At 32.7% G+C, this 24679-nt stretch overlaps 1 long non-coding RNA gene across 4 annotated transcripts; it reads left to right on the plus strand.

Moving 5' to 3' along the window:
* The first annotated feature begins 17891 nt into the window (after window positions 1-17891).
* Window positions 17892-23180, plus strand: LOC131653423 (uncharacterized). Of its 4 annotated transcripts, none has more exons than XR_009299084.1 (6): window positions 17892-18222; window positions 18579-18742; window positions 19280-19350; window positions 19796-20004; window positions 20382-20482; window positions 21278-23180. It is a non-coding gene; the product is annotated as an uncharacterized LOC131653423 (long non-coding RNA). The 4 variants fall into 4 exon arrangements; XR_009299083.1 differs by having other exon boundaries at window positions 19683-20004; window positions 21278-23179; XR_009299082.1 differs by having other exon boundaries at window positions 17893-18222; window positions 19808-19984; window positions 21278-23177.
* Window positions 23181-24679: the final 1499 nt, after the last annotated feature.

Below are 24679 nucleotides of genomic sequence, written 5' to 3' on the forward strand. Positions count from 1 at the left end.
GAGAAATGTATTCAGCTTCAATGGTTGATAAGGCTACAACCTTTTAAAGAGAAGCTTTCCAACTGATTTTTGTACCAAACATAGTGAAAACATATCCAGAAAGAGATTTTATGGTATCCGTACATCCCGCATAGTTAGAGTTGACAAATCCTTTGACTTCGACTTCGCCATCACTCATGGATCCACCAAAAACCCTGACTGTACTCAGGGATCCTTTATGTATCTCAAAATTCACTTCAAAGGTTGTCAGTATGCCTTCCCAGAATTATCCATATACTTGTTACAAGGCTCACTCTGTAGGCTATGTCTGACCTCGTACAAACAATAACATACAACAAAGAGCTTACTATACTAGAATAGAGAATTCTATTCATATATGCTCTTTCAACTTCAATACTATAACATTGAATTGTACTTAGCTTGAATTGAGGATTTGTCGGTGTGACAATAGGCTTTAAATTTGACATACCAAATTTGTCGAGAATATTTTTCGGGTATGTCTCTTGAGAAAAGCATAATCTCGACTGCTTTCTATCTCCCTGGATGTCAATCCCAAGAATCCTAGTGGTAGCTCCCAGATCCTTTATGTCGAACTCCTTATCGAGTTCAGGCTTCACCATCATTACATCTTCGACACTATTGCTTGCTATGAGGATGTCATCCACATAAAGCAAAAAAATAACAAGTGAACTTCCAGGTCGAAATATTGAGTAAACACACTGGTCGAACTGGCTCCTAGTGAAACCTATGTGTTCCATGAACTTGTCGAATCTCCTATTCTATTGTCGAGGAAATTGTTTCAGACCATACAATGACACATTCAGCTTGCACATATAATCCTCCTTTCCCTTTTCTGCATACCCGTCAGGTTGCCTCATCAAGATTGTTTCATCTAGATCACCATACAGAAAATATGTCTTTACATCCATCTGTTCAAGTTCTTAGTCGAACTTCATCACCATGGCTAACAACATTCTAATGGATCTATACTTTGCAACAGGTGAGAAAACATCATTGAAATCTACTCCTAATTTTTTAGCGAACCTCCAAGCAACCAACCTTTCCTTAAATCTCTTCGACATCACTCATTTGATTCCTTCCTTAACCTTGAAAATCCAATTACAGATGACTAACCTGTCTCCAGCAGATTCCTCGATCACCTCCCAAGTGTAATTATCATGAAGAGATTTCATCTTATCATCCAAGGCTTTCAACCATTCAGTCTTATTTCGACTCCTCACAACTTCCTTGTAATCTCTAGGTTCTAGATCATCAAGTACCTCACTAGTAGGTATTAATACAAACACTATGAGATATGTATGACCAAGCCTCTAAGGTGGCTTGATGACTCTTCTCGACCTGTCTCTTGCCAACATGTAGTTATCACAAATTTCTTCAGGTTCTTCAGCATCCTGTGCTTCTTCATCGACTTCATTTAGGTTATGCAATTCAACATCAATATGCTCCACCAAAAACAGGAATCTCTTCTTGATCCAACTCTTCTTCAGAGTTTTTTGCAATTTGACTAACATCATTAGTTTTCTCGAACGCCATTTCTGCTTCATTGAAAAATACATCACGACTTATGATACACCTTATGTGACTTAGTTCTAGGAACCATAACTATAGGCTTTTACTTCATCAAGATAACCCATGAACATGCATCATCGAACTCTAGGTTCAACCTTATCTTGCCTAATGTGAGCATAGGCTCCACAGCCAAATACTCTAAGTTTGTCAAGATCTGGTGGATGACCCGACCAAACTTCTTCAGATGTCTTCATCCCCAAGGCAGTCGAGGAACGCTTATTTATCAGGTATGCTACAGTCACAATAGTCTTAGCCTAAAACACCTTCTTCATTATAACACTCACCAACATGCATCTTACTCTTTCCAGGACTATTCGATTGAATCTCTCAGCCAGACCATTTTGTTAAGGAGTACCTACTATAGTATTGTGCCTAGAAATACTAGATATAGAACAATAATTGTTGAAAGCTTCATTGCAAAACTTAATGCCATTATTGGTCCTCAACCTTTTGACCTTTCTGCCAGTCTGATCTTTGACTAGAGTCTTCCAACTTTTGAAATTCTAAAAAGTTCCATCCTTAGTCTTCTGGATGAATGCCCATAACTTTCTAGAATAATCATAAACTATGGATAGAAAATACCTGGCACTTGAGTGTGAAGGATTCCTTGCAGACCTCGAAAAATTAGCATGAATGTAATCAAGAGATCCAAGTGTTCTTTGTGTGCCTTTGTAAACTTCTCTCTAAAAGATTCATCAAACTTACAAGGTTCACAGAATTCAAGTTTTTACTTTTTCACCACCTAGTAGATTATGTTTCCCTAGTTCAACATGACCCCTTTCACAGACATGGCTCAATCTCATGTGTCATAGTTCTGTCTTCGACACAGGTTTCGTGGAGGAAAAATATGATGATCCACATATAATCTCAGCCTCAAGGATATACAAGCATTGTTTCTTCACGCCTCTCAAGACTTCCTTCGACCCCTTCACGACTTTCATTATACCTTGCTCTCCTTTGAAAATATATCCATTCTTGTTGAATTCACCAAGAGAAATCAAATTTCTCTTCAGATCAGGTACATACCTGATACGAATCATATGGAGCTTGAATCTTAAAGATCTAATACCTGCAATTTTGCAGGATTAGTTGTTTCCTAGCAGCACTGGTCCACAACCTTGATCATATAATTCCTCAAATACGTCTTAGTTTGGAGTCATATGCCAAGTACACCTTGAATCTATAATCCACTCCTTGCTAGAGTCGTTGCTAAAAACCACAAGGACATCAGATGATTCAAAATCATCTTGCACAATAGTTGTGTTCCCATTATCCTTACCTCCATGGTTATTCAAGCGTTCAAGGCACACGTTTCTTGTGTAACCCTCCTTCTTACAGTGATAACACCTAATTCCAGCAGCATCGCCACCATAAGCTTTCTGCTCACCTTTACCCTTTTTCTTCTTAAACCTGCCATCTTTCTTCAAGAATTTTCCCTTAACGGGCAAACTTTCACCAACAAGCGATATGCATGTGCTCCTTTCATTTGTTCAAATCCTTAGAGTACAAGGCTGATTCTTCTTCAAAGGTCAACGAATCTCTTCAATACAAGAGAGTTTCTTTGAAATGAGCATGAGACTTAGGTAAAAATCACATCAATAGCAGCGCTTGATCTTCATCATCGATACTAACCTCGATATACTTTAGATTATGGATTAGCTTGTAGAATGTATCCAACTCCTCCGTCAAGACTCTATCTTTACTCATCTTGAATGAATACAAAGCCTGCTTCATGTATAGGCAATTTACCAGGGATTTAGTCATGTACAATCCTTCGAGTTTGCTCTACACACCTACTGACGTCTTTTCATTCAAGACCTATCGAAGAACCTTGTCACCAAGGCTCAATATGATGGCATTATGGGTTTTCTCGATCATCGTTGTCTTCTCCTTCTCCTTTAGCGCAGCATCCATCTTCTCTAATCCTTTCAAAACTTATAACAAACCCTGATAAACCAGTAGGGCTTGCATCTTCAAGCGCCACAAACCGAAATCATTCACACCGGTGAATTTCTCAATCTCATACTTCCTTGACGACATCTTGATCCACGCTCACCCCACAAGTTTATTGTGACAGTCACCAGACCAAGAACAAATAAAGACTATGAGAAAAATTGAGTTTTCTTGAACAAACACAAGAAACCATTCAGTTTACGGAAGAGAGAGAAGAGGGAAAAAGAAGAATACAAATTAAGATTGGTTAAAAACGTTTTACTATTTACCTTTTCAATTAGGACAAATTAATTACAAGCAATATCAACCAACTTTAACACCCCTCTCATCAACCTGAGAGAAACCTATTTATAAACTACAAGCTAACTCAAACCCTAAGCTAACTAAACCACTAAGCTAACTTAATCAACAAGCTAACTTAAAAAACTTTATGCTAGAACAAACTTCGACTACAACATGCACCACTTTGTTGAATCATGAAGCTATCCCATTCGAAACTAGAGTTCAATCCAAAATACCAAAAAAGATACACACAAAACAAAGATGACATTTAGGACAAAATTGATAAGAACCACTTTGTCTGTTAAACTAACAAATCTATTTTTCCATGAGACTTGCCTTTTAGAATTAATACTAGTCACGGTCATTTAACTTCAATTTTACTATGAGATATATTTTAATAAATTTTTATTTAATGACAATATAATAGTGATAAATTTTAAGTAATGTGTTATAGTAAGTCTGATACGACTTTAAACAGTCGCACCGATTACCATCATCTTTCTTTACGAACTCTATCAATAATTGAGCTAAAATTACTAGGATCTCAATTTATTGACTTTTTTTACTATATAAGTATATTTGATTAATTTGTAGATATCAACATCATGATCTAATAGACCCTAATCACCGATTAAATTATTCCATTAAGATAGTGAAAGCTTTAATTACAAGTATGTTTATTTGGGAGGGGTAATTAATTTCTACCCGTATTACCCATATCTATAAGAGATTTTGGAATGGGTTAAAACAATAATAAATGCACTAAAGTTTGATTCAACAAAATAATTGAGATTTGCAAACAAGGACAGTCATCATCTTTATCATGCAATGGCATAGACAAACTTAAATGCCTTCCAACAAGTAAATGTGCTCATGTTTTATTCCTTTATTTTATTAACATTATCAACTTTTTTTATTCTTGTACTTTTTGTTTTCTTATATTGATGCAAGATCACGTATCGACATCACTGTCTTTTTTTCATTTTGGCCCATTAGAAATCAATTAATTATTAACCTTTGATGGAGAAAGTACATTCTTTTACTTTGTATTTTATGCTGAATTAACTGCCTCTTTAGCTATTAGAACACTTTAGTGAACGATTGGATGAAATAGTTCCGAATTCTTAAAGATTAATTAATGATTTAGAGTTTAAATTCAAAATACTAGTTGAGGTCTCAATGGAGAATTTTATCACTAAAATGTTTTATCAAGGAAATAAATTTTAACAATAAAAGTCTCGTCGAAATAAATTGTTTCAAAACAATCATTTTCTCATGTGTGATTTAGTTTTCAAATAAGATTGGTAGCAATATTTATTCCGTTGTAATTCATTATATCAATGGGAATTTCCTCAAAGCCATAATAATTATTTTATTTATAAATTAAAAAATTAAGAGAGTCAGAGTTTTTTCCTAATAAAATATATATTATAATATTGGTTTATCAAAATCAAAATCTATATATATATATTGGTTCATCAAAATCAATATAGGCAATTAATCTTCATAAATATATTACTAAAAAATAAGAGATATTAAAAATGACAAAATAACATTGTATATTCTAATACACTTCATTAGTCGAAAGGATAGGATGACAAATGTTGAGACTATCTCCGAAGTCATCAAACAATTATAGTGGAAGATCATTGGTAAGAACATCTGCTATTTGGTAACAGGTAGAACGCTTACTTGACCATGAACAATATTTTCACACACAAAGTGAATATCCATCTCAATGTGTTTTGTGCGGTGGAGTTGAACGAGATTTTCTGATATGTATACAACACTAATATCATCATAGTAGACCATAGTGACTTTTGTGATTTGACACTAAAGTTTTAAGAGTAAATTTCTAAGCCAACATGATTGTAATACCCCAATTTTCACCCCTAAGATTCCACCTATCATTCATTTGCATCTAATCCAAATATCACAAGCACGACACCCTTTTAACCTTTAACCCTTTGGTTTGACTCTTGGACGAGATCACCAAGCACTCTTTGTGTTTCTTATTGCATCTATGATTGCTTACATTTTAACTTTGTTAACCTTATTAAAAATGAAAAAATATGTGTTGCTTCCTTTTCTTATTGTACAAGGTAAGGACTTGCAATCAAGGGAGAAAAAGAGTCTCTAATGCCTAAAAAGGTCTTATTTATGTTTCAAGAATGATTGGAGATTCAAAGTTACTTGGTTTGTGATTGAAGAAGTCAAAGAATCAAGCTTGGTTTCTAAATTAGAGTTTTAGTTCACAAAGTCAAAGTTTGGTCAACAAATGGTCTCCAAGGGCTTTTGCTTCAAAGCATGGCCTATGATCTTAAGTTATATTCATGTCAAGCCTCATTCAACATCATTTTATCAAGAGAAGTTCAAATTTGGTGCATGTTTTCAAAGTTGATTTAACTATGGTTCATGCGTTTATATCCATGCCATCTCCATCCAATTCTCAAGCAATTATCAAGATACTTCAAGAAATAATCAAGATTTCTTCATTTAGTATTCAAATGTTCATCATTGGGCCTTTGGATGCAAAGAAATAGAAAAAATAACAAGTTGGTGCATGTTTGGGTGACCTAAATTCAAGTATGGCATGCCATTTGGTCCAAACACCATAACTCTCTCATTTCTCAACATTTTTGGAATCTACTTTGAGCCAAATGTCACTTTTGAGCTCCTCTACAACTTTGATTCAAGGGTCAAACATCAATTTTGCCTCTAAGGCCATAATTTTTGGAATTGGTCAAGATGGGATTTATGCACAAAAGTATGTCCAAAATCTGGTTGACCTATTGTCTGACCTAGAATTTCATCTTATAACTTGAACTTATCATCCACACCATTTTCAACTCAAGCATCCTTTTGATGTGGTTCTTTTTGCATCTGATTCTATGTCATGAGGAGATCATTTGGCTCAAAGAACTTCACAAAACACACGAGGGAATCTTATTTGGCTTAAGCTGAAACATGGTGCCATAAGCTCTGCATTTCACGCATGACCTGAAACCTAAATTCTTCAAATCCTCACCTGGGGCCACCTGCACATGTGCCAAACTTGTTTTTTGTTGCAAAACGCATAGGGTGGAGTGCAAAACGACCTGATTTCAGGCTCATTTCACCCATTCATCTATCACTCTCAAATGGATTGCAAATGAGAAAATCACAACTTGGTTCACACGTTCTAGATCCAATCTTTCACATACCATGACCTCATTTAATTTCCTATAAATAGAGGATCATTTTTCCTTCATTTGAAAGCTTTCAGAGCCACTGAAACTTTGTCATTTTCATTCATGAAAGCTCCAAAAAACTAGAAACCCTCTTTTCATTTTAAGCTTGTTTTAACTTCAAATCTCTGCCCAGAATCACTCATCGGCATCATCTGAAGCTAACTGAACCATTGTTGAAGCCTGTAACCTCCTGCAACCTTCAACTCGATTTCACCATTGTTGACCTTCAAGCTTCAACTGAAAAGGTATATATGAGTTAAATTTTTTAGCAAACAAATTACCACACTCTTCGTCTTGATTCACTAATTGAAAGCTCTCACTTACTTGGAATTTATTATTTGTATTTTTCATTTGATTTCATTTTGAAGAACTAGGGTCTGTCTTGTTCTTGAGAAAATTATCTCTACTCGGAGCCAAACAATGGCTCTAATGGACAGAGACATGAAGGATGACATTAGTAGAAGCACAAATGTGTGTTGTTTGAGCCTAAAACTCAGAGTTCATGGATTTGCTGAGATTAGACCAAGGTTGAAGATGATGAAAGGATGCACGAGCTATGGTGGGAAATTGAAATCCTGGCCAATCAGAGTGTGCCACGCATCCTAGCCGTTATTCTTTTTATTTTCTTTTTTGTTTTAATTCATTTTATTTTCTAATTTATTTTTAATAGCTCCCTTAACATTGTTCACTCCAAATTATTTTCATAAACCACAAAAATTATTTTCTGTAAAATTATTTTTATCAGATTTTCAAAATCATTTTTAATATTTTTTGTTATTTTCTTTTTAATTTTCATTTAACAATTAATTTTCAAGAATTTCTTAATATTTCTCTCTTCATCTTTTGAGATCCAATTACTTAGAGTATTTTGGACTTTATAAAATTTTCTTGGCCATTTATTTGGTGTTTTGATACTTCTTTTGGATTTTCCATTTAATTTCCACTTTGAATCCTTTTAAAAATCATTTTAATCATTTTCTTCATATTTTTTTGTTTGTCTTTTGTTGACTTGGATCTTAATTTTGGATGATTGATGCCTCATCAATCTCAATTGGTCAAGAGATGATACTTAATCGTGTGAACTTTCACCATTTCAAACTTATTAATTAAATGATCATTTGATCATTTTTAATACTTTGGATTGATGATAAGTTTATTTCATGGTATTATGACATTAAATAATTGAAATTGATGATAGATGATCCCTTTTTTGATTACAAGTGTGTTTGATCCTTTCTCATTCTCCATCTTCTACTTCTTTTGTTTTTGTTTTGATCATTGTGTTACATTGTTTTAGGAGGATGATTTTGTATCATTCCTCTAACATTTATGACACATAAATTGCTATTAACCGACCTCATATAGGTGTGACTTCTACATAAGTACACTTACGATTGCTTAACATAGCGCTAAATTTTCTCGACTTCATTTATTACTCATTAATACTAACATTGACATATGTACTAACTACTAACTTTTACTTTTATGCTCTTTACATTAATGTCATTTAATTTCATGCCATTTTACATTCATGTCATTTATGTTCTTGCCATTTTTATTCTTGCATTTTACTTTTTGCTTCTTTTGCTCTCTTAATTCAAAAAGAACAAAAACATTTTAAAATGGATAAAACCCTAAAAAAACTTTCATCTGATCTTATGGACTTTGTGTTATTATCCCTTGCTTTTTGGACTTTGGACCTTAGGACTTAATTCTTTCCTTTTCTTTGAGTGTTTGTATCTAAGACTTTATGTTTCATCTAGACATTTGGACTTCAATTCAAGACTTGACCTTGTTCTGAGAAACTTTTGATCTCTATCTTGAAGACTTGGATTTCTCTTTGTGGCTCTATGATCTTAATATTCATCAGGACCTTTTGATGTTCATCTTCTTATGTGCTTTCTTACTTGCTTTGCTTATCTTGTGGCTTAATCCAAAGAGAAAGGAATGCTCATTTTGACCAATGTCAAATGTTTTCTCCATCTTGTGGTTTGTACACTTGCACACACAAAGGCTTTTTCTTGGGCTACCTTACAATAAGACCTTTTATTTCTTGTCATTAACTTTATGATTTAGGATAGTCTCTTCATCTCCTACCCACTTCTTTAGTTTTTAAACTTCTCCCTATTTTCAAAAGTTCTTTCTTCAAACTTCAAACTCTTTCTCAATAAACCTTGACTTTGTCAAGTGATCCCGAATTTTTTTTTAATAAATGCTAGAAAACTTAAGCATATTCAAACTCTTTTCAAAACTTCTAAAAAAGACAAACCTCATCAAGCTTCTTTTTGTACCCTTGTGCACTTTTGTTTTAAAACCTTTTCTCAAAGGAGGGATACTAGTCTATTTTTGTACTGATGCAAACCTCTATACTTCTTCAAGATGTAGTGAAGTGATTAACATTTTTCACTTGAACGTTGACATGTGCTTGTGAGAAAGTCCAAGTAAAAGTTCTCCATATCAAGATGATGCAAATGCTCACTTTTTTAAAACTAGTGGGTAGTAAGTTGTGTTTTTTCACTTGAATACGATGAAGTATCTTTTTAATTTAAAACCAATCAATAAACTTTCATGGTTATTTTTACCACGAACTACGAGGCTCCGACTTCTTCATTGCACATAGAGGATACGTAGGCACGAGATTCTTGAAGTCTTGGCGAGCACAAAAATAATAAATATTTATTTTCTCATCACCCCAATCTTTTTGCAAACAATCCGGTTTCATCATAACACGTATTTTCAAGAGGTTCCTATGGGAAATATTGCCATTTGTATAAGTAAGAATTTATTTCTAAGGAAGTGTGCAAAAGGAAAGTTCTTCTCACCAATTATCATCACCTCACACGAAACAAGGTGACATATCCTCAGAAATCAAAAACACAATGCCACCTCCCTTCTAAAGAAGTTTTACTACTTTAATTGCATTGCACTTACCGGCAGCCTTGTCAAATTTCTAAATCATCAAGGAGTCTCCAAAATGAGTCTACAATTTGATATTAACAACAACTCAAAGCCCGATTCAGTCACTAACTCCCAAGGGGACAAGATATTAGGAGAAAAAGGAGCATAAACAAAATCTAGGGTTCCAAAATCAAGCAGCAAGGTAGACAAATATCAATCCATTTGGGATGTTGTACCTCTAAGGATGGTCGTTCGTGTTGATTACCCAAAGAATAAGTTCAAACGTACTACAAAGGGAAGAACCTCAAAAGGAGTAAGTCCATCTATCTATAAGAAATATGAGCATGATCTGGACAGTGTCATGAGAGATATTGGTGCTTATACTGCTGAAAATGACATATAGTCTGATAAAGTCAACCTTGATTAACATGTTGATCCTAATGTTGGACCTTCTATCACAACATTTCGTAAACCTTGTGATTCACACACTAAACCTTCATCTATCTCTGTTAAATGTCTAAATGACATCTTGTATGGAAAGGAAGTTTCCTGTGATTCTTCAAGTGATGAAGAACCTCAAATTAAAAGGTGAGAAGTTCAAAGAAATAAGAGTGTTGTAGCTAATAAGAAAGTGATCAGCATTGAGTAAGCTGACAGTAAGGATGATTACACTCTTCTTGTCAGCAAAATGAAAGGGATCATCAAAAACAAGGAAATTAAAGAACCTACTAGGTGTATAGAATCTAAAATGAAGGAAGGAAAAGAAAAGGATAATGTAAAGAGAACTATGAAGAGAAAACTTACGGGGTCTAGTGATTCAGATGTTGAAGGAAATGTGCAAGGCATCATGCCCTCTACAAGAAGGAAAGTTTAAGGAAAGAATATTCAAGTTGTTGCTCCTCTTGTAAAGAGAATTATGAAGAGAAAACTTACGGGGTCTAGTGATTCAGATGTTGAAGGAAATGTGCAAGGCATCATGCCCTCTACAAGAAGGAAAGTTTAAGGGAAGAATATTCAAGTTGTTGCTCCTCTAGATAATGTGTCATTCCTTCTTGAATCAAGTGCTCGGAAGTGGAAGTTTGTTGTTCAAAGGAGGATTGAATGTGAAATAGAACTCAATGAAGAAGCCTTAAGTTGAAAAGAACTTGTAAACCTAATAAAGTCTGAAGGATTATTGAATATTGTCACAAAGACTAGTCCCTTCTTTGAAAATCTTGTTAGGGAATTTATAGTTAACATCTCTCTTAAGTGAAATTTTGAAGGAAGTCGTGAGTATAAAAAGGTGTATCTTTGAGAAAATGTGTTAAGTAATCATCATTTTTCATTAATGAAAACTTGAAGATAATTAATTCTGCAGGATCTAAGAAAAGCTCCATGAACAAGATAGCCAAGGAAATCGGTGCTGGGTAGGTACAACACTTACCTAAACAAGTGTTACTGCGAAGTGGAAAGCTATGTATGAAGTATACTATGTTGAATAGGATTGGTGCTATAAACTGGGCTCCTACTAATCGTAGTTCCAGTATCACCACTACCTTATCTAAGTTGATCTATCAAGTAGGCACCAAGGGAAACTTGAACTTTGGAGAGTATGTTTTTAAGTAGGCCTTAAAATATGTTGACTCATATGATGTGAAGTTTCCCATAACATTTCCTTTATTTTTGACTGGAATTATCTTAATTCAATATCCATAGATAATATACTCTCAAGAAGTTCTAACTAAAAGGGTTGGACCACTAACTTTTTATTAGAAACTATTTATGGGGACACATATCCTAGATATTGAGTTATCAAGGCGTCATAGAAATGTTTTTGAGGAGAAGCCCTTTCCATAATCCAAATCCACCATAAAATAAATGATAGTGGAACTAAAAGAGACATCAAAGGACCTTCAAGAAGAAGGTGGATAATTTTCTGAGCAAGCTAACAAAAGAAGAGGAATCTGATGAAGAAGTAGATGAAGAAGATGTGACATCTTAGAGTGAGGAGACAGAATCTTCTAAAAGCTCTAAAATATAAATCTTAGGATAGGAGGATGCCTGCCACGATGTGCCAGACATCTGGGAGGACAAGGACATGTTTGTTGGAGTTGGATTTTGAAGATAGTTTTTTGTTGTTAGTTTTTTGTTGTATTATGTACTGTTTGTCTCACACAAAACCTTTGATCTTATATTCTAATCTTCAAAGGCTTCAGAATGTAAGTTGGTGAAGCATGTTTAGAAGGATCAAATGCTGAAATGAAGTCTTCAGAACCTTGCCTTCATAATCTTCAGAGCTTGTTCTCCAGAACCTTGTCATCAGAGTCTTTAGAACTTAGTCCAAATGTAAGAGCTTGAAATTCTCTAGAAGCTTTATTATCAGAGTCACAGTCAGAAGCTATTTGAAGAGCGTTCTATCAGAAGCATAAACAAAAAGTGTTCTAGAACTTGACTTGTCTTTGAAAAGCACACGTTGTAACTCTTCATGGTCAGAGTGTGTTGATTCTTGAAACTGATGACGTCACACGCCATACTATCAGAGTCAGATCCTTTAAGCAAAAGCTACACACTACAGAGAAATAATAATGGTACAAGTTCTCTAAAATATTATATATTGTTATCATCAAAAATAAAGGTTAGATGCAGAACCAAATCTCGTTCTTACAATGTATCATCATGTTTATCTATTGTGAGATAAAAGATGTAGTCATAGACTAAATGCTCAGGTGGATCAACCAAAGCTTTTCCAAAATCAATTGAATGAGTCATAAATATTGACATTTCCAGAGTCTATTGTGTATTGATAGGACTACGAGGGTATAAAATCTTTGATGCTAAAGTCGATAGTTGTTCAATATCGCTGAAATTCCACCATAACACAAGTGCATACGCCTAATGTAGTTGTGCCCTGGAGGACTGGTTTTTTCCAGGTGTATTGGTTGTAGTATCCTACATGGATTGTCAAATTTGTTGTCGAACTTGAAAGTGAGATGAAGGATCGACTAATTACTCCAAATTTTAATTCTCTTTGAGATCAAACAGTTATGTAAAGGAATAAACTATGTTCCTCATATATGTGTTCCTTGATTCCTCCACAAGTTTTAAATTTGGAGTTGAGTGTTTTTGTGAATTAAAAAAAATGCACAAATAAAAATGTAAAGTATATAAGTATAAATGATAAATATGTGAAAATAGACTTATTTGTGGATGTACGTGGCACCTTACATTTGACTTGTTTCTCTCTATTTCACATGTTTTTTTTATGTTTTCCTTATTACATGTGCAACCTTTTCTAAGAATGTTCCTTCGTAAAGAAATCATCTTCGGTTAGCAACAATATAAATATGAAATAAAATTAAAATAATGGAATATCAAGTTCTATATATTTTTGAAGTATTGACTATTTCCATAACATGTATGAATCTTAATGGACTTAAGATATTCTATTCAACTATTTGAGAATCGACTATTTTGATTTTACTTAAAAGAGATTTAATTCGATTTAAATCAATTGCTTTTTATTTTCTGCTAACAACTTAATTATTTTAAGTTCTAAACAAATGTTAAAAATGAAAATTATGGTCACTGAAAATAAAAGTTCCAAAAATAGAGAGAAATGTGAGTCATTAAGTTAAGGTTTTGAAGATCAAACTTTTTAAAATTAAAAAAAAAATCATTTTAATATAATTTGTACAATACCAAAGCTTACAACTTTCTTTAGTAGCTTCCTTCAGGGGAGGTACAATAAATATGAAAATAAAATATTTGGAATTTAACTTTCAAATAGGATTAAGGGGCATATAAAAATACTGATGTAATGAATTTAAAAGTAGGTGTAAATAGAAGCTTCTACATATTATACATAGTCGGTTTAGGAACGACCATAGGCCCATTAAAGGGTATATACTTGTATCTTTTATTTCACAAAATCTGGTACATATAACATTAAGCACATCAGCACGGGAAAAAAGATAGTGATTAAATAGCAAACATATAAAATTTTGTATAAGTAACTTTTATTTTTTATATTAATTAAATAATTGATGTATTTAGTTTATATGAAATTTAAATAAATTATTTATTTAATAAATTTAAAAAATAAAATTTATTTATAAAAGAGAATGATTTTTTTTTTTTTGTATTTTTGAAAATAGATTTTACAAAATCGTTTTTTAAAATATTACAAGTCAAAATCATAATTAAACATTATTAAATATCAAAACATAGTCAAAATCATAATTTTTTTAAAAAGTGGTATTTCAAAAATAATATTTATGAAAATCTATTTGAAATAGTTTCAAAATTAAATAATTTTTTGAAACTTGGATATCTAACAAAAATTTCAATAAAAATATGAAATATTTAAAATAATATTTTAAGAATAAATATTAAATGTTTTTATTAAATGTTTTTTTTAAAAAAATTATACAAAATTATATACTACTATTAAAATTATTTTTGAAAAAAACTAAAACAAACGGGCTTGGATACATCATTAATAAAATTCCATAAGATTTCAAAGAAGGTAAAGTCAATGGATCATGTAGAGTATTTGATTAGGGAATTAGATGCTTATTATAAGAAATAAATAAAAAATTAATTATTCAAAGTACTTATGCTTCATCAAAATTCAAGCCGCGATTTCAACTAAAACAACAAAACGTAAAAGATTTTTAGACTTAAGAAATGTCTTAACATATTTTTGTTCGAGAGAAGTTTTTATAATCCGATTTTATTAAAAATATCAGCTTATTGACTATAAAAAAAATCTCTCAACTTCATCATGTCGATCTCTTTAAATAAATAAGAATAATTTTATTATTATTATGATATTTTATTTTGTATTTTGAATTAAAATACAAAAATAAATTTTAGTTATTTTGGAGAACTTAAAAAAATATGTTGAAAATATCTTATGAACAATGTCATAAGTTATTTGCGTAAATTTTTCTAAACAAATAGTCGCATCAAATTTAAGCTACCGATTAATCTCAAATAAGTCAATGCAAATAAACTTTAAGTATCATTGGTTTTCTTAGTTTGTTAGTTTATTTAAACATTAGTTGAATTGCTTATTTACATATGTACAAATGAAATAGGCTTTAGGTAGGATAATAAGTTAATCTGGTATTCGAAAAGGTCAGACGCAGACCAAAAAATAAGTCTATGATAGGCTACAGGTCATGATTAGGTTTTAATTTTTTTAGTAAAGACCCAACTTAGACTTGGCAAAGCATATCTCAGCTCAATCTATTCCCACCCCTAGTGAGAACAAAAGATAACTTTCAAATCACTTTCTAAAACATTAGGAAATGGAAAATTGGGGAATTGCAGCCTGCAATTTCAATCAACGATTTGTGGCAAGCAAAGTACTGAAGATGAGTCCACGTCGTAAAGAATGTCTCGCTTTGCATCATCTGGCCCAAAAATTCAGATTCAACAACTCTCGTAACCCGAGGCTCATGCACCCCTCTTTTGGATGATGAGCTCCAAACATCAGTGATCGCTAACGTGGATCCGCTTCAAGAAGGAAACAACACCCCTTACAAGCTACTCCTAAAGAGTTGGGTAGCAAATGAAGAAATGAATGCTTACTAGGAGACTTATTGTTGATTGTTAATAAATAATCCAAAGTGTTAATACTCCATAATTAATAACTCCGAGAAGTCATGATTTCAAATAACTGTTGTTTCCAACCTCTTAAGCTCCATGGCGGTGTAGTCAAAAATCATAATGATAATTTACCTCAGAACCAGAGTGTGGGGGATCATTGAAGGCGTAAAATGCGGTTATTTCCATCAGGAAGACATTCCCCATTATGTTTTGAGGGGAGATGGAAGACAAAGTCCTTATGGTCAGCGTCGTCGAATAATCGTTCATTCCTCATCCTCCGATGATTTCCAAAAAAACGAAGAAGAAGAAGAAATTTCTTCAATAGAATAATCAACAAATACCCCCCCCCCCCAAGAGGGAGCTCCAAAAATAGTTGGGATAGGAACTTAGAAACGGGACAACTGACCCAGATGAGAACGTGGAGCTAGTTGATGTCCTTTTGATTTTTATGAAGTAAGAGGCATTGAAAATGAAAGTTTTTTGTCCTGACTCTTAAGGAAGGAACCATGGCCTAGTTTAGAGGGTTAAAATTTGAGTCTATTAATTCGTGAGGAGAACTTCACAAACACTTCTTAATGCATTTTTAGACAACCCAAATCGGTAGAAATCTTGGAATCTATTAGGAAAGACAATATGATCTTATACTAAATGGTTTAACCTGTAAGCAATACTAGTAAAAAATATTGATGATGTGATGAAGAAATACTTGCTCAATCTTAGATTGTAATTGAAATCCAAGTTTGTTTAGAGCATTAGCATCAAAGCTCCTAAAACATTCATTAATTTCTAACAAGGGTTGGAAAATATATACAATATGAGGAAAATTTAGCAGTGCTAGCAAGGTAATTTATGGAGGAGGGTTCGAGAAAGCAGGAACTAGCAAAAAAAGGGAATGAGGATATCTAACATTGGGCCTATAAGAGAGACAAATTTGTGAAAGAAGTATAAACCAAATGAGAAAGAAAAGAGGCATCATCATCCAAGTATAAAAACTACACTCCACTAAAGGTTTTGAGGGAGCACATCCTACAAGAGTACATCAATGTGGAGTTTTGAGAAGAGCAAATTGAAACACCAAAGCCTTGATACAATCACTTTCACTGGTGCAATGGCTATAACGCAAGAAAATGTGTTCAACTAAATAACACTAAGTTTTGTATATTGATGAGTGCTAAATTGTCGTAAATTTGAGTGTGAATAATTAGCACTCATCGGCTTAATTCATTTGTTTTACATCAATAAACCTCAACTTTAGTCAGTATTTGGTATAGTTTACGTCATAGTGTATATATTCCATTATCGTGTAAATATCATTGAGTTTAATTGTTTTCATCTCATTTTTGTAGGTATTCAAGCATTGATATTTATTCATAGTTAGATAGAGCATTGAATAAGCTTTCCAACGCTTCGAAACGACGCAAATCGGAGTTACGGTTCTCAAGTTATGGCCGAAGCAGTGCAGAATTTTTGTTGTTTCTGGTGTGTTCCACCGGGCGAAATATTGGACTCGTCGGGCGAGCCTGACTGGCCAAAAAATGTGAAAAGTTGTTGTGTTGAGCCGCCGGGCGAAGCCATTTTGCCGCCGAGCGAAGCGGTGTTGACAAAAACATGTTTTAAGGGCCAAAAACACAATTTTTAGGTTATGTTTTGGGTATTTTTGAACCCCAACTCATCAACCTTCCATTTTTGGTAGATTTAGCTTGGAAACAACATTTGGGACTTGCAAATGGATGATTAAGGAGTTGACTTCTCATCAATCAACGATGATAAACCGTGAGATGTTTGGTTTTCTTCTTTTCTTTTCTTTGTATTTCTCTTTTGTTGAGTTTGTATGTAAATTACTCTAAACACATGGATGTTTGTTACTCTTTCTACTAGTTGTATAAAGTTTGTTTTACGCCAAAATTGATATTTTGTATCGCTTAATTTAATAGCACTTTTAAAGAAAGTGCTATTAAAAACGAAAAAACACATCTATAATAGCACTTTATTGTCGGACGCTATTATAGCATACAAACAATTCAATTTTGATAGCACTTTATGAAAAAATGCTATTATTAAACTTCAATAAGATAGCGCTTTCTACAAAACGCTATTAATACTATACACTAAGATAGCACTTTCGTCAAATCGCTATTAATATTATTCATTAAGATAACACTTTTAAAAAAACACTATTATTGTACTATCCTATATTAGCGCTTATACAAAAGCGCTATTGTTTTCAACTTTTCATAAATATATAATTAATAAAATAAATAAATAAATAAATAATATTTTGTTTCCCCCACTAATTTCAATTCCATCCCAATGTTTCTTAATTTTCTTGAAAAAAAATAAAAAAAAATAAAAAAATAAAACAAAACAGAAACAGAAGCTCGTGAAAATCAAAATCCCATCGTAAATCCTCTCCAAACCAAACCATCTTCTTTTCGGTGTACAATAATTGATTATCTCCAAATCACCAAAATCACCTTCAAATTAGTTTCATTCAAATCATCTTAGGGCTTCAAATCATCTTCTCAAATCAATTTCATCTTAGGGCTTCAAATCATCTTCTGAAAAAGGTTTAGGGTTTCAGCTCGTGAGTAGCCTAGAGCGAACAAAGGAACGTAGCACTTTCATTGAACACAACATTAAGCTCGTGATTCGGTATTGGATTCGCCTATTTCAAAATGTAAATGTTACTGATAAGTCAATTTTGATGTTTTCAATGCTTATGATTAGCAATAGATTATTATTTATGATTCGGTGCTTCAATTTGACATTTCGATTCAAAGTTTTGATTCAGTGTTTTGATTTGGCGTTTTGATTTGGTATTTCAATTCGGCGTTTCGATTTAGTATTTTGATTCGGCATTTCGGTTCAGCACTTCGACTATTTGTGTCATGTTTTCTGTGTTTAGTAATCTAAGCTACTCAGTGAGTTTCTTTAGTTTGAAATATTGGGATTATGGGTACAAAAGATGAATGACTTGAATTCATGAAGTTCTACAACTTACTATGAACTGTCCTTTTTTCTTCTTCTATGCAGCTTGATGAGACTGGAAAAAGAGGGTCCTAAATTGACAAAGTGCTCAATGTTGAGATTGACGATGTAATCTTTGAGGAGAGAATTACTGGATGCTGGATACACCTCCCATTGGTAGAACCTACCATACAAAGTATGGCCCTCCCAAGGCTCCTGGTGTTGATGAGGTAAGACTGCATTGATCTTTAACCCCTACAAAATATAAATTGCCTTAAAACATGTTTAGTAAAATTTTTCAATAAACACTTGTACAAATAGGATATGTGAAATGATCTTATAATCATTGTGAGTCTTTCATCATGCCTCGTATATCTAAGTTCTTCTTGAACACCAACAGTTATGTATAGATTTTTTTGTAAATTAGAAATCAAATACTTGTATCAAGTTCCAAACTGGATCTAAGTAAGATTTTTTCTTATAGTGACTTACACATTTGCAAGACTTCTTTAAAAGCTTTTAAAAATATCTTTCAGACTCGATCATAAATGTTGAATGAAATAAGGTGCGAAAATATACAATTAAGAAATTTTATTGGGCAATGAATTTGGATTTGAGAGAACTGCTGGTTTTAGTTACTTTTAGTACTTTAGTTAAATAGGTTTCCCTATTTAAATGGTTAATCACATATGTTGTTAGCTGGTTCAGTTTGATTATGATTTTTGATGACATTTTCCTCGTTTCGCTATTTGCTTTGCGATCAATAGGTTTACCTGTACGGTGGTCATGTGACTTGGAAGAATGAACACGGTTCGAATTTCTTTTCCTCAGTAGTAAGGTTTGTAATTTGAGTTTTCCAAACAATGTTTGTTTCTATTGTTTAGTGTCAGTGCATTAATTTAGTTACTGAGTTTATTAAGGGTAATTTTTCTATGTTGGCTGGACAGAAAGAAAAGGAAAAAGAATAAATTAGTCTAATTGTAAATTTTTAGATCATAATTCTAAATTATGGTCACCATCACTCTGAGAACAGATAAATGCAGCCATTTTATGATATTGTTGCATACTTCCAATATTCTTTCCACTAGTATATAAGGTAGTAGATCTTGCCTTTTTTATATGAACTTGTTGAAGTTGTTACTAACTAAATAAACAAAATGCACTTATCAGATGTTGTTGCTGCACATCGAGGCCTCGACTTCATGTTTGGATGTTAAAGATTAAAATCAAATATTAGTCTCTATCTTAAGTGATTTGTGTTGTATATGTAAACTATGTTTTAGAAATTGTTTCAGGTTTTAAAGGAGATGAAGAGTTGTGGTGTGCAGCCCGATAAGCAATTTTATAATGTGATAATTGATACTCTTGGAAAGAAGTATAATTGTCTTGATCATGAGATGGCAACATGGAATACCTTGATTGATTGTCATTGTAAGTGTGGGCGACATTATAGGGCAGAGGAATTGTTTGAGGTATACTGAGAAATCTAAAGGTATTATTACCTATGTTGGTCTTGATCCCCCTATGCTCAAATTTCCCCTACCTAGTTAGTATTTAGTACCCACCCACATAGGTAATAATATTAGATGGGCATGATACTTTCCTATATGTGAATTGTTGAAACTGTATGGTTATGTATAAAAGGTCAAATGACTTTTATTAACTTTAGATAAAACAAAAACAATTATATATTTACTTGGTCATATTATATTTTAGATTATAATTAAGAGCTTAAGAAGTCAAAGTTGCATCTCATAAGCTAGGCAATAGATAATGGTGTTTGATTAAAATGAGAAACTTATTGTGTGATTTGCTTGTATAAAATAAATGCAATATAAAAAATTATTTATGTGTCTTTTTGTGATACAGGGAACAAAAGCTATAGAAATTTTGGCATTGAAGTTGCAAATTAAGGACAAGTATAATTTATTCAAGGGACTAAAGAAGATCCTAAGTCTCAGTCAGCCAAGGTACAAGACAAACACTCGCTATAATTTGTTATAAGTTGCATTACTCATGTAGAATTCAGATGTCGCAACATATGGGAGTCCGTTAAAATTACATATATGTTGTTAATTTAATTTCACATGCTAAGTGTATTTAGTGTAATTATGGTTGTGATGCTTCCGGTTTACTAAATAGTGTTCTTCGATGTGTTTGTAAAAAGTATGGGGAAAAATAGATGTTTGTAGTTTTTTAATTTTTTGATAAAAATGAGACAGCAATATCTTCTTTAAATGTTTGTTTATTTGACTTGTCTTAGAATTAATTGAGAGAGATTTTGCCCTTGTAATGTTAGGCTATTACAAACATATGTCAACAATGTTAGGCTGCCATTCTAGTAATTAGTCCCTACAAATGCCACCAAAGACTAAGAGTGGTGGAGTCTTAAATAATCATCTAAATTTTTACTCGGTCTAAAATTATATTATACCCACATTGCAGGGATCGAAAATGATATTGCCCCTTATGATTATTATATAATAAAATGAAACTACACATTTATATAGTCATTTGTATAGTGTTATTTATGGTCAAAATTGCTTCATATTTACCATTTTTTATATCATTTGTTTTATATTAGAAAACAAAACATTTGATTCCACTCCTAGCCATGACCAAACATATGCTTTGAAGGTTGATTTTCTGTTGAACATGATCACAATGAGAAAGTTCTTCACAAATTATACAATTTGAAGCAAGTTTTTTGGAAAGAAAAAGCAATATCTAATATGTTAGCTTATCTAATTTTGATAATACTGTAGGGGTCTGTTCAGAAAACAAGTTTAGGATGACAAGAATGAAAGTTCATCCTCTAGACACCATTCCACTTCAAGGTTCATATCAACATAATGGTGTATTTCATTATCAATTATAGGAGTGTGTAATAACTAATTATGTAAAACGATTATATAAGCTTAGCATTCCCTATAATATAAATATGAAATTTTTTCTTTTTTTTTTTTTCATTTCAATCATGTAAGCATTTTCTCATAGTTTAAGTCTCTGAGAGACCTTTACTAATTTCAACTTATGTCATATTATATTGGTATATGAGTTTGTAGGACTAATAGAACTCAATTTTGCTAGTAGCCATGGAGTGAACATGTCATGGAGTGAACATGTCATGGTTGTAAAGTACTTTTTTAGACCTTGTTATGATATTTGTAAACAAGTGGATTTGATTTAAAATATTTGGTATTGATAGATCATAATATGTATGCAATGAGTAACTTAAAGCGTTATTTGGTATTGAATTGAATGTAGTTTTTTGATATTTGCACACCAAGAGAATGATTTTGTGTACAATTTTTTTATATATAAAATGTACTACAATAGCATTTTGTAAAGAGTGCTATTAATGAAACATCCAATAATAGCACCTTAAGAGAAAGTGCTATCAAACATGTGTCATATATTAGCGCTTTATTTGAAAGTGCTATTAAACATGTGACATATATTAGCGATTTGTTTGAAAGTGCTATCAAACATGTGCCCTATAATAGCGCTTAGTTTGAAAGTGCTATCAAACATGTGCTCTATAATAGCGCTTAGTTTGAAAGTGCTATCAAAAACAAATAAAAAAACGTGCGTAATGTCCACTTCAGTAGCACTTAAAAAAAACGCTATTAAAATCAGTACTTTAATAGCGCTTTTAAAGTGCTATTAAACAAAAAATGTTTACAATAGCGGCGCGGTTAATAGCACTTTTAAGTGCTATCAAAAACCAAAAAAAACGCTATTAAATAACTTATTTGGCGTAGTGACAAATCTTAATCGGTGTTTTTCTGATCTTTTTGCTTAATCGCTTCGGATTTATGTTGTATTAGAAATATGCTTCTTGAATCTTGATTAGGAGAATACCTGTTAGTTCTAGATTCTAGACATAAGATTTGGGGTTAACATCCACATGATATCGGAGTTTAATGCTTCTGTGTTGTTCGATCGTCGAAAGAGCAATATAGTTGAACTCTCGTCGGTGTTGCAGAAATGGACATTGATGTGAGAGGTATGTGGTGATTCTGACGAGTATTGTAGATTGAGTTCAACGGAGTGATAAATCTAAATTTGTGAGGATTAGTTTAGATTCAAACCAGATAAGGTATTCTCTATCAAGAATGTATTTATTTTATGTTCATATGTTATATTTTCCATTTTTACTTAAAACCCATTTAATCTAAACTCATAACTGCAGAAATTGTTGAATGACAGTTTGATATCACTAATCTCTGTAGACACGATAAATTCCCGGATAAATATTTCCAAAACTTTTGTTGCTTGTCGCTTTACCGCAACATAGAACTACCCTGAGGGAGATGATGTTATTGGACCATAAATCACCCATAGAACTACCCTGATAGGACATGAAACTTATCCCCTTCTACGATAAAGAGGTACTTAGCAGAATTCAAAAATCTAACGTCTCATTATCAACATGAGCCATTATGGTAAAATTTGATGTACAAAGGGTTTTGGTTGATTAGCGGAGCTCATACGACATCATGTACGCTAATCTCTTAGAAAAACTATGACTGACCTAGGAGAGCCTCATCCCATACAAAGTTAGTGATCTCTAGGGATTCAATGGATCAACAATAAGGCCATGGGACTATGTCGACTTAATGGTATTTTTTTAAAGGAAGGAGACCAAGAAAATAATGAAGGTACAATTCTTAGTAATTAATTGTAAGTCTGTGTATAACTGTATTATCAGACAATTGATACTAGCCACCCTAATTTGGAGGCCTTCCAGTCTTATTTCTTAGAGTCTTTGAAACTTTATTAGAGAGTAGTTGATTCCAAAAGTTAAGATCCAATATTGATTAAAAGAAGGAAGGAACATGAAGAGTTGAAGAGAAAAGAAAATAATAAATGGAAGGAAACCATGCATCATCAATTTAGATAACGTATGGGAAATAATAAATCTAACACATAGAAGATTCAAGAGAATGAGGCATGGAGATGGAGGAAACACCTCGTTAAAGATAGTCAGCAGCTCCATAAACATATAAGCCCCAATTTAATGTTATTCTCCCCCAATTAGTTTGTTTTCTTTTTTTAATTTATGATTAAATGAAACTAATGTTGCCATGCAGGAAAATCATCTTGTAATTGCAAGTTTTAAACATTAGAGGTATATAACAAGCATCATATTTATTTCATTATAACAAGTTGTCTCAAGAACCAACTACCTCAAATAAGGACACATAACGAATGTTACCCCCAAGAGAAAAAAAACATACCAAAGCCACAATATATGGCTAAGGGAGCTCACTCCTTATTTCTCCACTAGGGAGAAGAAGATCACCTAAAAACAACAATTCATTCCTACTGTCAAGGCTAAAGCCTACGAAGGGGGAAGAAAAAGGTATCTCTAGGCTTAGAAGATCCTTATTGAGGATTTATAAAGAACAGTCTCTAACAACCATTATGTCTGGGAGCATCCCTATCATGAAAGAACAAAGAAGAATCGAGCCTTTCTGGGAAAGATGCCCAAATAATAAAAAATCCAAATTAATGGTGAAATAAAGAATAATTACAAAGTCATACTTAGTCATAGTCAATTACAAAATATCATAACAAAAATCTTCTTAAAGAATAAACAAAACGATACGTCCTCACTCAATTCGGTCTTCCCGTACCACCTTGTTTGGTTATATGTTAGAAATAAACAAAGCCATTAAGGATTTTAAAGCCCAAAATCTAGTTATCACATTTTCAAAACCACGTGCATTCACACTAGTAGTAGTTACTTCAAAGTCTGGAGACACTCTACCCAGCCGAAGCAGTTTTGAGCTTAAATCAAAGACTTTCCTCTCGAAACAAACACAAGGTTTGTGATGAATTATCCTCAAGTTTATGTTATCCAAGGCCAATAAAAGAAACTTGATATTGTGGCCTTTCAAATATATGTTGGCTGGAGTAAAAATAATAGAATTAGTCAACATTAGACTCGAAATAAAGTGACACTCAAACAAAGTAAAGGGAAAATAAGAATCATAACCCTTGAAAGTAATGTCATACATAGTATTCAACATAGAGGAAACTTCCCACAAATCCAATCATTTAGATTAGGAAGCACCATGACCCCGTTCCTCGGGTTCAGGAATGAGGTGTGAGAGTCAAAATAGAGAAAACCATCACGACCTGGATAAATATACCAATGT

This window comes from Vicia villosa, linkage group LG2 (genome assembly GCF_029867415.1).
Source record: "Vicia villosa cultivar HV-30 ecotype Madison, WI linkage group LG2, Vvil1.0, whole genome shotgun sequence".
NCBI classification, from domain to species: domain Eukaryota; kingdom Viridiplantae; phylum Streptophyta; class Magnoliopsida; order Fabales; family Fabaceae; genus Vicia; species Vicia villosa.